Source organism: Choloepus didactylus, chromosome 13 (genome assembly GCF_015220235.1).
Source record: "Choloepus didactylus isolate mChoDid1 chromosome 13, mChoDid1.pri, whole genome shotgun sequence".
Classification (NCBI taxonomy): domain Eukaryota; kingdom Metazoa; phylum Chordata; class Mammalia; order Pilosa; family Megalonychidae; genus Choloepus; species Choloepus didactylus.
The window spans coordinates 75,794,664-75,808,694 of NC_051319.1; positions in this window are offsets into that span (position 1 = coordinate 75,794,664).

Below are 14,031 nucleotides of genomic sequence, written 5' to 3' on the forward strand. Positions count from 1 at the left end.
TATCTCTCTCTTTTTTTTTTCATAAGTCTACCTAAAGTTTTGTCAACCATACTGATCCCTTCAGAGAACCAACTTTTGGTTTTGTTGTTTCTCTCTACTGGTTTTTCATTCTGTATTTCATTTATCTCCACTCTAATCTTTATTATTTCCTTCTGTGTTAGTTAGGGTTCTCTAGGGAAACAGAACCAACAAGAGATATCTGTAAATATAAAATTTTATACAAGTGTCTCATGCAACTGTGGGGATACGCAAGTCCAAATTCCATAGGGCAGGCAGTGAACTGGCAACTCTGATGAGGGTGTTCAATGAACTCCTCAGGAGAGGATGGCTAGCCCCTTAAAAGTCTTCGTCTGACTGAATTAAATCCAGCTGATTGAATTTTCTCATTGCTGAAGACATGCTCTTTGTTGATGTAATCAATCAGGTGCAGTCAATTGACTGATGATTTAATAAACCAGCCTTCTGGTTTATTAACCAGACATAAATGTCCTTACACTAAGAGTTAGGCCAGTGCTTGCTTGACCATACGCTTGGACACCATCATCTCGCCAAGTTGACACATGAACCTAACCATCACACCTTCCTTCTACTTACTTTAGGTTTCATTTGCTCTTAATTTTCTAGTGCTTCCATTTTAGGGGTTAGGTCTCAGATTTGAGATCTTTCTTCTGTATTAATGTAAGCTTTTAGAGCTATAGATTTCCTTCTCAGCCCTTCCTATGTTGCATGCAAGTTTGCTAAGTTGTATTTTCATTTTAATTTGCCTCAAATATTTCCTAATTTCGCGTATGATCTCCTTAACCTATTGGTTGTTTAAGAGTGTGGTGTTTATATTCCACATTTTTTCTGAATTTTCCATTTCTCCCTCTGTTATTGATTTCTAGCTTCATTCTGTTGTAGTCAAAGAAGATATATTGTATGATTTCAATATTTTAAAAAATTTATTGAGTCTTGTTTTGTGAACTAAGATATGCTCTAATCTGGAAAATGATCCATGTATACTTGAGAAGAATGTGTATTCTGTTTTAATTAGGTGAAGTGTTCTATATATTTTTATTGGGATGATTTGGTTTAGAGGATCCTTCAAGTCTTGTATTTCCTTACTGATCATCTGACTAGATGTTCTATCCATTCTTGAAAAGGGTATATTTAAAGTCTCTTACTATTAATGTAGAACTGTCAGTTTCTCCCTTCAACTCTGACAGTATTTGCTTCCTATATTTTTGTGCTCTTCTGTTCAGTATATGTTCTAGTTTGCTAATGCTGCTGGAATGCAGAACACCAGAGATGGATTGGCTTTTATAAAAGGGGGTTTACTTGGTCACACAGTTACAGTCTTAAGACCATAAAGTGTCCAAGGTAACACATCAGCAATCAAGTACCTTCACTGGAGCATGGCTAATGGTGTCCAGAAAACCTCTGTTAGCTGGGAAGGCACGTGGCTGGTGTCTGCTCCAAAGTTCTGGTTTCAAAATGGCTTTCTCCCAGGATGTTCCTCTCTAGGTTGCAGTTTCCTCAAAAATGTCACTCTTAGTTGCTCTTGGGGTGTTTGTCCTCTCTTAACTTTTCCAGAGCAAGGGTTTGCTTTCAACGGCCATCTTCAAACTGTCTCTCATCTGCAGCCACTCTCTCAGCTTCTGTGCATTCTTCAGAGTGTCCCTCTTGGCTGTAGCTCCTCTTCAAAATGTCATTCACAGCAGCACTGAATTCCCTCTGTTTGTCAGCTCATTTATATGGATCCAGTAATTTAATTTAGACCCACCCTGAATGGGTGAGGTAACACCTCCATGGAAATTATCCGATCAGAGTCACCACCCACAGTTGGGTGGGGCATATCTCCATGGAAACACTCAAAGAATTATGATCTAATTAACATTGATAGGTCTGCCCACACAAGATTATATCAAAGATAATGGCATTTGGGTGAACATAATACATTCAAACTGGCACAGTGCATATATATTTATAATTGTTATATCTTCCCATTGAATTGACCCCTTTACTAGTATATTATTATCACCTTTATCCCTCACAACCATTTTTAACTTAAAATCTATTTTATCTGATATTAGTATAGCAACCCCAGCTCCCTTTTGGTTACTACTTACATGGCCTAATTTTTCTATCCTTTCACTTTCAACCTACTCTTTTCTTTGAATTTACGGTGAATCTCTTACAGACAGCACAGAGTTGGGTCATGCTTTTTTATCCATTCTGCTAACCTCTGCCTTCTTTTAGTGCAATTTTATTGAGATATATTCACATACCATAAAATCATCCAAAGTGTGCAATCAGTTCACAGTATCATTATATAGTTGTGCATTTATCACTGCAATCAATTTCTTGAACATTTTCATTACTCCAAGAAATAAAAATAAAAACAAAAGTTAAAAAGAACACCCAAAACATCTCATACTCCTTCCCCCCAACTTTTATTCATTTATCTTTTGTCCCCATTTTTCCTCTCATCTGTCCATACACTGGATAAAGGGAGTGGGAGTCACAAGGTTTTCACAATCACACGGTCATCCCATATAAGCTATACAGTTATACAATCGTCTTCAAGAATAAAGGCTACTGGGTTGCAGTTCATCAGTTTCAGGTATTTCCTTCTATCTGTTCTAATACACTAAAAACTAAAAAGGGATATTTAAATAATGCATAAGAATAAGCTCCAGAATGACCTTTTTTTTTTTTTTTTAATCATCATTTTATTGAGATATATTCACATACCACGCAGTCATACAAAACAAATTGTACTTTCGATTGTTTACAGTACCATTACATAGTTGTACATTCATCACCTAAATCAATCCCTGACACCTTCACCAGCACACACACAAAAACAACAAGAATAATAATTAGAGTGAAAAAGAGCAATTGAAGTAAAAAAGAACACTGGGTACCTTTGTTTGTTTCCTTCCCCTACTTTTCTACACATCCATCCATAAACTAGACAAAGTGGAGTTTGGTCCTTATGGCTTTCCCAATCCCACTGTCACCCCTCATAACCTACATTTTTATACAACTGTCTTCGAGATTCATGGGTTCTGGGTTGTAGTTTAATAGTTTCAGGTATCCACCACCAGCTACCCCAATTCTTTAGAACCTAAAAAAGGTTGTCTAAAGTGTGCGTAAGAGTGCCCACCAGAGTGATCTCTCGGCTCGTTTTGGAATCTCTCTGCCACTGAAGCTTATTTCATTTCCTTTCACATCCCCCTTTTGGTCAAGAAGATGTTCTCCATCCCACGATGCCGGGTCTACATTCCTCCCCGGGAGTCATATTCCACGCTGCCAGGGAGATTCACTTCCCTGGGTGTCTGATCCCACGTAGGGGGGAGGGCAGTGATTTCACCTTTCAAGTTGGCTTAGCCAGAGAGAGAGGGCCACATCTGAGCAACAAAGAGGCTCCAGAATGACCTTTTGACTCCACTTTAAATCTCTCAGCTATTGAAACTTTATTTTATTTCATTTATCTCCCCCCTTTTGGTCAAGAAGTCTTGCTCAGTTCCACAATGCTGGGTCCAGGCTCATCCCTGGGAGTCATGTCCCATGTTTTCAGGGAGATATACACCCCTGGGTGTCATGTCTCATGTAGGGGGGAGGGCAGTGAGTTTGCCTGCAATGTTGGCTTAGAAAGGCCACATCTGAGCAATGAAACAGGTTCTCTGGGGGGTGATATTTAGGCACAATTATAAGTAGGCTTACCTTCTCCTTTGGAGTAACAAACATCATAAGGGTAAGCCCCAAGATCAAGGGATTGGCCTACTCCCATGGCGGTCCCTAATGCTGGGAAGAATGTCAGGAATTCCCCAGGTGAGGAAGTTTAATTTTTCCAATTTTTCCCCAGTCCCTCAAAGGGGCTTTGCAAATACTTTTTATCCTCTACCCAAATTACTCTGGGATGTATCAGGGTTTCATGCTAATATGTACAAACCAACCAGATATCACCCCCTATTCAAGGTTCCATGTAATTATGATATTGTGTAAACTGACCATACAAGTTACATTACATAATATGCTACAAAAAATATAGATTTTCCATCAAATAAACATCTCTTCCTTTAGTCTCACACAGAAGTCGAAGTTGTAAAACACAATCAATATCATCCTTTTTCCTTCTGTCTGATTTACCTTAGTCCTAACCAAGCCCATTTCCTTCATATCTCTAATTGAAGTCTGACCTCTTTTTCATCTCTTTAACATTTGCTGTATGGGGTAATGTTGACATTCATAGCTACCGAACTAGGCTCTGAGTTTCCGGTGTCACATAGATTCATCACCTCAGAATTTAGAAATAACCATTACAACTCATGAATAGATGTGACTGCTGTAAAAGCTTACAATCTAGGAATCTTTACCATAAGTCTTCCCCTGATAACCTATGCTCTCAGATTCAATTCTCAAGAGTTTGTACATTAGTGTTAGTCCATCTTAGTGAGGTGTTATAATGTTGGTCTTTTCAATTCTGGCTTATTTCATTCAGCATACTGTCCTCAAGGTCCATACACCTAATTGCATATCTCACAATTTCATTTCTTCTTGCCACTGCTCAATATTCCATTGTATGTATACACCACAGTTCACCATTCCGTTTATCGTTTGATGCACCCTTAGGTAACCTCTATCCATTGTGGATTGTGAATATTGCCACCATAATCACTAGTGTGCAAATGTCCATTCATATCCCTGCTCTCAGTTCTTCCAAGTATATACCCAATAATGGGGTGGCAAGACCATATGGCAACCCCATAGTTAGCTTCCTGTGGAACTGCCACACTGCCCTTCAGATGGGCTGCCGCATTCTACTTTCCTAGCAACAGTGAATAGGTACATTCCTCTCCACATTTTCTCCAGCACTTGTATCCCTCTGTTTATTTTTTAAACAGTTTAATCACACATTATACAATCCATACTAAGTAAACAATCAATGATTCTCAGTATAATCACATAATTATGCATTCATCACCAAAATCTATATGAGGACATTTCCATTTCTTCCTCAAAAATGGAAAGAGGAAAAGGAGAGGAAAAAATGAAGAATAAAAATATAAAAAATGGAAGAAAAATAAAATAAAATACAGTGAGGTCAGACAACAACACCACAACCAAGAATCCTTTATCACTCCCTTATATCCCCCTCTTATAGACATTTAGCTTTGGTATATTGCCTTTGTTACAATTAATGGAAGCATCTTACAATTTTACTGTTAACTACAGACTCTAGTTTGCATTGATTGTATTTTTTCCCCTATACCATCCAATTTTCAACATCTTTCAATGTTGACATTCATTTGTTCTCCCTCATGTAAAAACATTCTTATATTTGTACATTTAATCACCATCACTGACCACTCTAGTTTTTGCTGTTATAAAATTCCAGTCTTTATCTTATATCTTTCCTTCTGGTGTCATATATGCCCCTAGCCTTTCACTTTCAACTGTACTCACACTTATCTTTGTTCAGAATACTTACAATATGGTGCTACTTTCACACAGTATTATGCTATCCATTTCTGGATCTATACAATCAATCCTGTTGGACCTTATGTACTCCTTCAGCATCAAACACCCATTTTCTAACTTCTATCTCCTGACATGTTCTCAATTTTAACTCTCAAATTTCTTTCATCAATGTTAGTGCATATTAGTGAGTCCCTGGAGAATCCATCCTTTTGTTTCTGGCTAATTTCACTCAATGTAATGTCTACTGTCTACCATTTTGTCTTTTAGGTTTTACTTGTCATAACTTATTTTTATTTTCTCTCTCTCTCTCTTTTTACTCTTACTGATAGACTTCGTTTCTACTCTCTTCTCCAAACCTCTCTTTCCTGTCTGGCTGTAGTGCTCCCATAAGTATTTCTTGTAGAGCAGGTCTCTTGTTCACAAACTCTCTCAGGGTCTGTTTGCCTGAAAATATTTTAAATTCTCCCTCAGTTTTGAAGGTCAGTTTTGCTGGACATAGAATTCTTCATTGGCATTTTTTCTCTTTCCATATCTTGAATATATCATGCCACTGCCTTCTTGCCTCCATGGTTTCTACTGAGAAATCCACACATAGTCTTTTCAAGCTTCCTTTGTATGTGACGGGTGGCTTTTCTCTTGCTGCTTTCAGAATTCTCTCTGTCTTTGACATTTGATAATCTGATTATGTGTCATGAAATAGGTCTATTCAGATCTATTCTGTTTTGGGTATGCTGTGCTTCTAGGATCTGCAATTTTATGTCTTTCACAAGAGATGGGAAATTTTCTGTGATTATTTCCTCCATTATTGTTTCTTCCCCTTTTCCCTTCTCTTCTCCTTCTGGGAAGCCCATAACACATATATTCATGCTCTTCACATTGTCATTCAATGTCTTGAGACCCTGCTCATATTTTTCCTTTCTGTTCCCTATCTGTTCTGTTTTGTGTAGGATTTCAGATGTCTCATCCTCTAGTTCCTGAATCCTTTCTTCTGCCTCTTCAAATCTGCTGTCATATGTCTCCATTGTGTTTTTTTAAATCTCTTCTATTGTGCCTTTCATTCCCATTAGTTCTGCTAATTGTTTTTTCAAACTTTCAACTTCTTCCTTATCTCCACCCAATGTCTTCTTTATATCCTTCATCTCTTTTGCCATATCTACCCTCAACTTGCTGATTTGATTTTTTAATTGATTTAGCATATTTGTTTGAAAATCTTTAATTAGTTGTTTCAACTCCTGTATCTCCCTTGAAATGTAAGTTTGTTCCTTTGACTGGGCCATATCTTTGTTTTGGCTAGTATGTTTCATAATTTTTTGTTATCTAGGCATCTGCTTTCCTTGATTACCCCAATCAGGTTTTCCCAGTCCAGATAGGCCCAGGTCTCAGGAAGAGAGTGTAATCAGTGTCAGGTTTCCCTGAGGGTGAGATCCAGAAAGTTGTCATACTTTCCTCTAGATGCTGTGCTTTTCCTATCCTGCCCAGCAGGTGGCAATTGTCAGCCTGCAGCTCTCCACTTGTGTAAAGAAGTGCATTGCCTTTAATTCTCAGTAGATCCTGTCCCTGCCAGGGGCTGAGAGTGTTAGAAGCCAAGCTTAAGCTTCTCAGGCTCTGGGGTCTGAGTTCTCTGAGGGAGGGCAGCCACTTAAACTGGGCCTTGGCTCACCCTTTTCTTAGAGAAGATAAGCCCTTTAGGGATTTATCTCCTACAAATGATTTCTTCCTTTGATACTCTATCTGAACTCTACCCTTGCCTAGGTCAGCACTGACAACTCTAAATGCCTGAGGCTTTCTTTAATGAGCTACTTAGAATGAGAGAAAAAAAAAGGAAAAAAGAAAGAAATCCCCTTTTCAGAGTCAGTCCCCAGCCCCCCAGTTACCAGTCAAACACCAGAGTTGGTGCCCAGTTCTATGTGCCCCTTTTCTTGGGAAACAGTCCTTTTCCAGTATTCTGAGCTCAGCTGATTCCAAAAGCCTGTTTTGATTAATTAATTAATTAATTTTCCTGTCATCCCCACAACCTCTCTTCTCGGATGAACCTCCAGTTTCCTTTTCTGTTTGCTCCAGGTTTATCTGTGCTTGCAGCTTGTATTCAGTAGTCCAAATTCATTAATTGAAACCACAGTTAGAAGGGCTCGGCTTAGATGGTGGCATAGAGAGGAGTGGAAGCTATAGTCCCCCTGTAACAACTAATAAACAACCAGGAACAACTAGTAAATAATGTGGAATAACTGTGGGAGGACAAAAGTGACTGTCCACTTATCATACACCAACCTGAATTGGGAGGAACGCCTGAGATTGCAGCATAAAATTTGTAAGTAAAAACTGCGGACCCAAGCCGAGAGCCCCCTCCCCCATGGCGAACTGCAAAACCTGAGAGCCCCCTCCCCCAGAGTGAACTGCAAAGCCTCTCTGTACAAGAGAGCAGCACTCTCCGAGCAAGCTAATGTAGCTGAGCTGAGCTCCAACTGGGGTTTTAATTAACAAGCATGGAGAAAAGAGAAAGGAAAGGATCCAAGATGGTGGCATAGAGAGGAGTGGAAGCTAAGTAGTCCCCCTGGAACAACTAAAAAAAAAATCAGAAACAACTAGTAAATAATCCGGAATAACTGCAGGGGGACAAACGTGACCGTCCACTCATCATACACTAACCTGAATTGGGAGGATTGCCTGAGATCACAACATAAAATCTGTAAGAACTGCAGATCCAAATCGGGAGACCCCCACCCCCACAGCCTGAGCTATAGGTCCTCGTGGTGCCAGAGAAAAGCTTTCTCCCAGCAAGCGAAAGCGGCTCAGCTGGGGTTTTGATTAGCGAGTGTGAACTGCTCACTATGGGATACAAATCCCCAACAAGGAGACAGAGGCTTTGGGTGACGACTGACCTAGGAGAGCCAGAGTGTCGCCTTGGACTAGCTCTGTTCCTTTTTCAACTCAGTGGAGAAAGCCTCAGCCATTTTCAGTTCCCAGTTCTGTGACCCAGACAGGGGTGTGGCACAGGCAGAGAGAGACCATTGAAATGCTAATGACCTCCCCCTAAGGCGTCTATCTTCTCTAAGAGAAAAGGGGTGGGGCCCAGCTCTACTACCTGCCTTTCATTCAGAACTTACACCAGTCAAGAATTATAGGCTAATCTTTGCATCAGGCAGAGAGAGCCACTGCATGGCCCAGCGGCCCTGGGCTTCCCTTGAGGGATGACATGCACTAGTGACATAGCACAGCATTCCCTCAGCAGAGGTCCTGGAAGATCACAGCTGAGAAGGGGTGCCCGCTTGGAAAACCCAGGGATGCTACAACAATGCCGGTGGTTTGTGGGTCAGCGACAGAGAAAATCTGGGGCAAAACTGAAATGAAGGCTTAGACTCTTGCAACAGCCTTCAATCTCCGGGAACACCAGGGAGGTTTGAATATTAAAGCTGCCCTGCCTGCCTAACCACCCAGACACATGCCCCACATTCAAAGCGGACAGCTCCAACAACAAACTCAAACTGAGTTCACCAACTGAACCCCACAAAAATCATTTCCCCACATACCACAGAGACAGAGTTGGGGAGAACTGACTTGAGGGGTATAGGTGATTCATAGATGCCATCTGCTGGTTAGTTGGAGAAAGTGTACATCACCAACTTTTATTTCTGAAAAATTATATTGGTATTTTTTTTTTTTTATAACTTGAAAGAACCCTATCAAGCAAAGCAAATGCCAAGAGGCCAAAAACAACAGAAAATCTTAATGCATATGATAAAACCAGATGATATGGAGAACCCGATCCCAAACACCCAAATCAAAATGTCAGATGAGACACAATACTTGGCACAATTAATCAAACAATTACAATTGAGGAATGAAAACATGGCACAGGATATAAAAAACATGAAGAAGACCATGGAGCAGAATAAAAGGGACATAAAGAAGACCCTAGAAGAGCATAAAGAAGAAATTGCAAGATTAAATAAAAAACTAGAAGATCTTATGGAAATAAAAGAAATTGTTGGCCAAATTGAAAAGACTCTGGATACTCATAATACAAGATTAGAGGAAGCTGAAGGATGACTCAGTGTCCTAGAGGTCCACAGAACAGAAAATGAAAGAACAAAATAAAGAATGGAGAAAAAATTTGAAAAAATCAAAAAGGATCTCAGGGATACGATAGATAAAATAAAACATCCAAATTTAAGACTCATTGGTACCCCAGAAGGGGAAGAGAAGGGTAAAGGTCTAGAAAGAGTATTCAAAGAAATTGTTGGGGAAAAGTTCCCCAACCTTCTACACAATATAAATACACAAAGCATAAATGCCCAGCGAATTCCAAATAGAATAAATCCAAATAAACCTACTCCAAGACATATTCTGATCAGACTGTCAAATACTGAAGAGAAGGAGTAAGTTCTGAAAGCAGCAAGAGAAAAGCAATTCACCACATACAAAGGAAACAACATAAGACTAAGTTGTGACTACTCAGTGGCCACCATGGAGGCAACGAGACAGTGGCATGCAATATTTAAAACTCTGAGAGAGAAAAATTTCCAACCAAGAATACTTTATCCAGCAAAACTCTCCTTCAAAATTGAGGGAGAGCTTAAATTTTTCACAGATAAACAAATACTGAGAGAGTTTGCCAATAAAAGACCTGCCCTACTTTAGATACTAAAGGGAGTCCTACTGACAGAGAAACAAAGAAAGGAGAAAGAGATATAGAAAATTTTAACAGACATATATAGAACCTTACATCCCAAATCACCAGGACACTCATTTTTCTCTAGTGATCACGGATCTTTCTCCAGAATAGACCATATGCTGGGACATAAAACAAGCCTCAATAAATTAGAAAACAAAAACAAAAACAAAAACAATTGAACATATTCAAAGCACAATCTCTGACCACAATGGAATACAAATAGAAGTCAATAATTTTTGAATTGTAACTCCACTATTTACTTCCTACATGATATAAAATACACAAACTCTAATGACAAATCAGTGGTTTTGACCTCAATGTAAAATATGTAATTTTTGACAAGAACTATATAAAGGTGGGGGAATGGAGGAGTATAGATACATAGTTTATGTGTCCTATTGAAATTAAGTTGGTATCAAAGAAAAACAAGATTGTTATGGATTTAAGAGTTTAATTTTAAGCCCCACAGTAAACACAAAGAGATTATCAGAGAGTATGACCATCGAGATGAAAAGTAGAATATGGGTTAAGAGAAATGGAGGAAGGGGCAATGGGGAGTTAAGAAATGAGTGTAGGGATGCTGTTTGAGGTGATGGGAAATTTCTAGTAATGGATGATGGGAAGGTGATAGCATTACAACATTCGAAATGTGATTAATCCTACTAATGGAATGCTAGGGAGGGGGTGGAATGGGAAGATTTAGGCTGTGTATATGTTTCCACAATTAAAAAAAAAAAAAAGACAGTCTAAATAGATGACAATTGAATGCCAAGGATGACCCTGGATGGGATTGGAGGATGGAGGACAGGAGGCTCAAAGGGACACAGTTGAGACATAAGTAAAAGGAAATATAGAATGTAAACTTTTTATCAATGTTGAATCTGTTGTACTTTTTAGCTGAGCTTAATGGGATTGCCTAAAAGAATGTTTTTGTTCATGGGAATCGTATATGTGAATTATAGTGTTTGTTCAAGGATGTGTGCAGCTAGCTCTCATATGTTCAGAAGACAGAGCAATAGATGATGGATGATAGGGAGAGAGGGAGGGAGGGAGGGAGGGAAAGAAATAGCTGCGTGAGAACATGTTAAAGTTAGTGGATCGGGGTATCAGGGGGGTCAGGGAATGCTGGAGATCTGTGTATGGGGTTTGTACTGTTTTTGCAACTGTTCCTATAACTTTGAATTTATTTCAAAATAAAATGTAAAAAAAAAAAATAACCCATAACATTAAAAAAAAAATTAACAAGCATGGACTGCTCAATTCAAGCTATGAATCCCCAACAAGCAGACAGCGGTTTTTGGTAATGACTGACCTTGGAGAGCCAGAGGACCTCTTTGAGAGGGAGGGGGAGCCCAGAGGACCGGGTGCTGTCTCAGGCCAATGGGTGAAACTGAGGGTGGCCACAGACTTGGTCCTGAAAGGGGGATTTCTGTCCCTTTTTTGGCTCAGTGGAGAAAGCCTCAGCCATTTTCAGTTCCCAGTGCTCTGACACAGACAAGGGTGGAGATAGCACAGGCAGACTGTTTGAATGTAAATGACCTCTTCCCAGGTGTTGTACCTTCCCTAAGAGGAAAAAGGTGGGGCCAAGCTCTACTACCCTCCTTCCATTCAGAACCAGACCCCAGAGCCTGGGGAAAACAGCCACAGGCCACACCTCCTTACACCAGTCTGGAGCTACAAGCTGACAGGCATCACCCGCTGGGCAGAAAAGCACAGTGACTTGAGGCATCACAGGGTGTATCAATTGAAGACACCCTCAGGTAAACGATACTATTGCCTCCTTTTAGACCTGAGCCTGTTCTGGTCTGGGAGAACCTGACTAGGGTAACCAAGGAAACCAGATGCCTAGACAACAGAAAACCTACACTAAGAAAAACAAAGTTATGGCCCAGTCAATGGGACAAACTTACAGTTCAACTGAGATAGAGGAATTTAAACAACTAATACTAAATCAATTCAAAAAGTTTAGGGAAGATATGGCAAAATAGATGAAACACATAATGAAAACACTGCGCGAACATAAGGTAGAAATCAAAAGTTTGAAAAAACAACTGGCAGAATCTATGGAAATGAAAGGCACAACACAAGAGATGAAAAACACAATGAAGACATACAACAACAGATCTCAAGAGGCAGAAGAAAACACTCAGGAACTGGAGAACAAGGCACTGGAAAGACTACACACAAAAGAACAGATAGAGAGAAGAACGGAAAAATACAAGCAATTTCTCTGGGAACTGAATGACTACATGAAACATCTGGATGTACACGTCATGGGTGTCCCAGGAAGAGAAGAGAAGGGAAAGGGGCAGAAGCAGTAATAGGGGAAATAAGCAATGAAAATTTCCCATTTCTTATGAAAGACATAAAATTACAGATCCAAGAAGTGCAGCATACCCCAAACAGAACAGATCTGAATAGACCTACACTAAGACACTTAATAATCAGATTATCAAACATCAAAGACAAAGAGAGAATCCTGAAAGCAGCAAGAGAAAAGCATTCCATCACATACAAAGGAAATTTGATAAGACTGTGCGGATTTCTCAATAGAAACCATGGAGGCAAGAAGGAAGTGGGGTGATATAAGATACTGAAAGAGAAAAACCACCAACCAAGAATCCTATACCTGACAAAACTGTCCTTCAAAGATGAGGGAGAGCTTAAACTATTCTCTGACAACAGACAATGAAAGAGTTTGTGAACAAGATACCTGCTCTACAGGAAACACTAAAGGGAGCACTACAGACGGAAAGGAAAAGACAGGAGTGAGAGGTTTGGAACACAATTTTGGGAGATAGTAGCACAGCAATGTGGGTACACTGAACAAAGATGACTGTGAATATGGTTGAAGGAGGAAGGTTAGGAGCATGTGGGCCACCAGAAGGAAAGAGGAAAGATAGAGACTGGGACTGTATAACTCAGTGAAACCTAGGGTGCTCAATGATTGTGATAAAAGGTACAAATATGTTTTTACATGAGAAAGAACAAATGAATGTCAACATTGCAAGGTGTTAAAAATAGGGTGGGATTAGGGAGGAAATACAATCAATGCAAACTAGAGACTATAATTAACAGAAATATTGTATTACGCTTCCTTTAATATAACAAAGGCAATATACTGAAGCTAAATACATATGGGTGGGGGGGACATGGGGGAAGGGTATGGGACTCTTGGAATTGGTGATGTTGTCTGACTCTTCATTCTACTTTAGTTTAATGCTATTTTTCCTTTTGGTGCTTCCCAGCTGTTATTTCTCTCTCTCTCCGCCCCCCCCCTCTCTTTTTCCTTTCTCTTTTGTCTGTCTGCCTTCTTTGACTCTTCCTCTGTCTTTTTGGAAGAAGTGGAGATGTCCTTATATAGATACAGGCAATGGTGGCGAATACATAAATACATGACTATATAGGGATCCATCATTGTTTACTTAGGATGGAATGTATGGTGTGTGAACAGACCCATCTTAACAAAAATGGGTTGATGAAGAAAACTTGAGGGCACTATATTGAGTGAAATAAGACAGACACATAAGGACAAATATTGCAAGGTTTCACTAATATGAACTAACAAAAATAAGTAAACTCATAGACATGAAATATAAGTTACCAGGATATAGAACGGGACTAAGTCTTCCAATTCAGCCTGCCATGCTAGTGGGGGAGGGGCACCAGCTCTGCAGTTTGGGGAGATTTACTTACAGTTCTTATGCTGTGACCTCAGCCATTCCACCCATTCCAGACTGGTGTACAATGTTTGTCCAGTCACAAACGTCCCCCAACAGTTGTTCCAGAGTATTTGCTAGTATTTCCTAGCTAAATGCTAATTGTTCCAGAGGAGGAACTAAATTCCACACCTCCCTATGCCCCGATCTTGCCTTGCCTCTACCCTCTGCCTT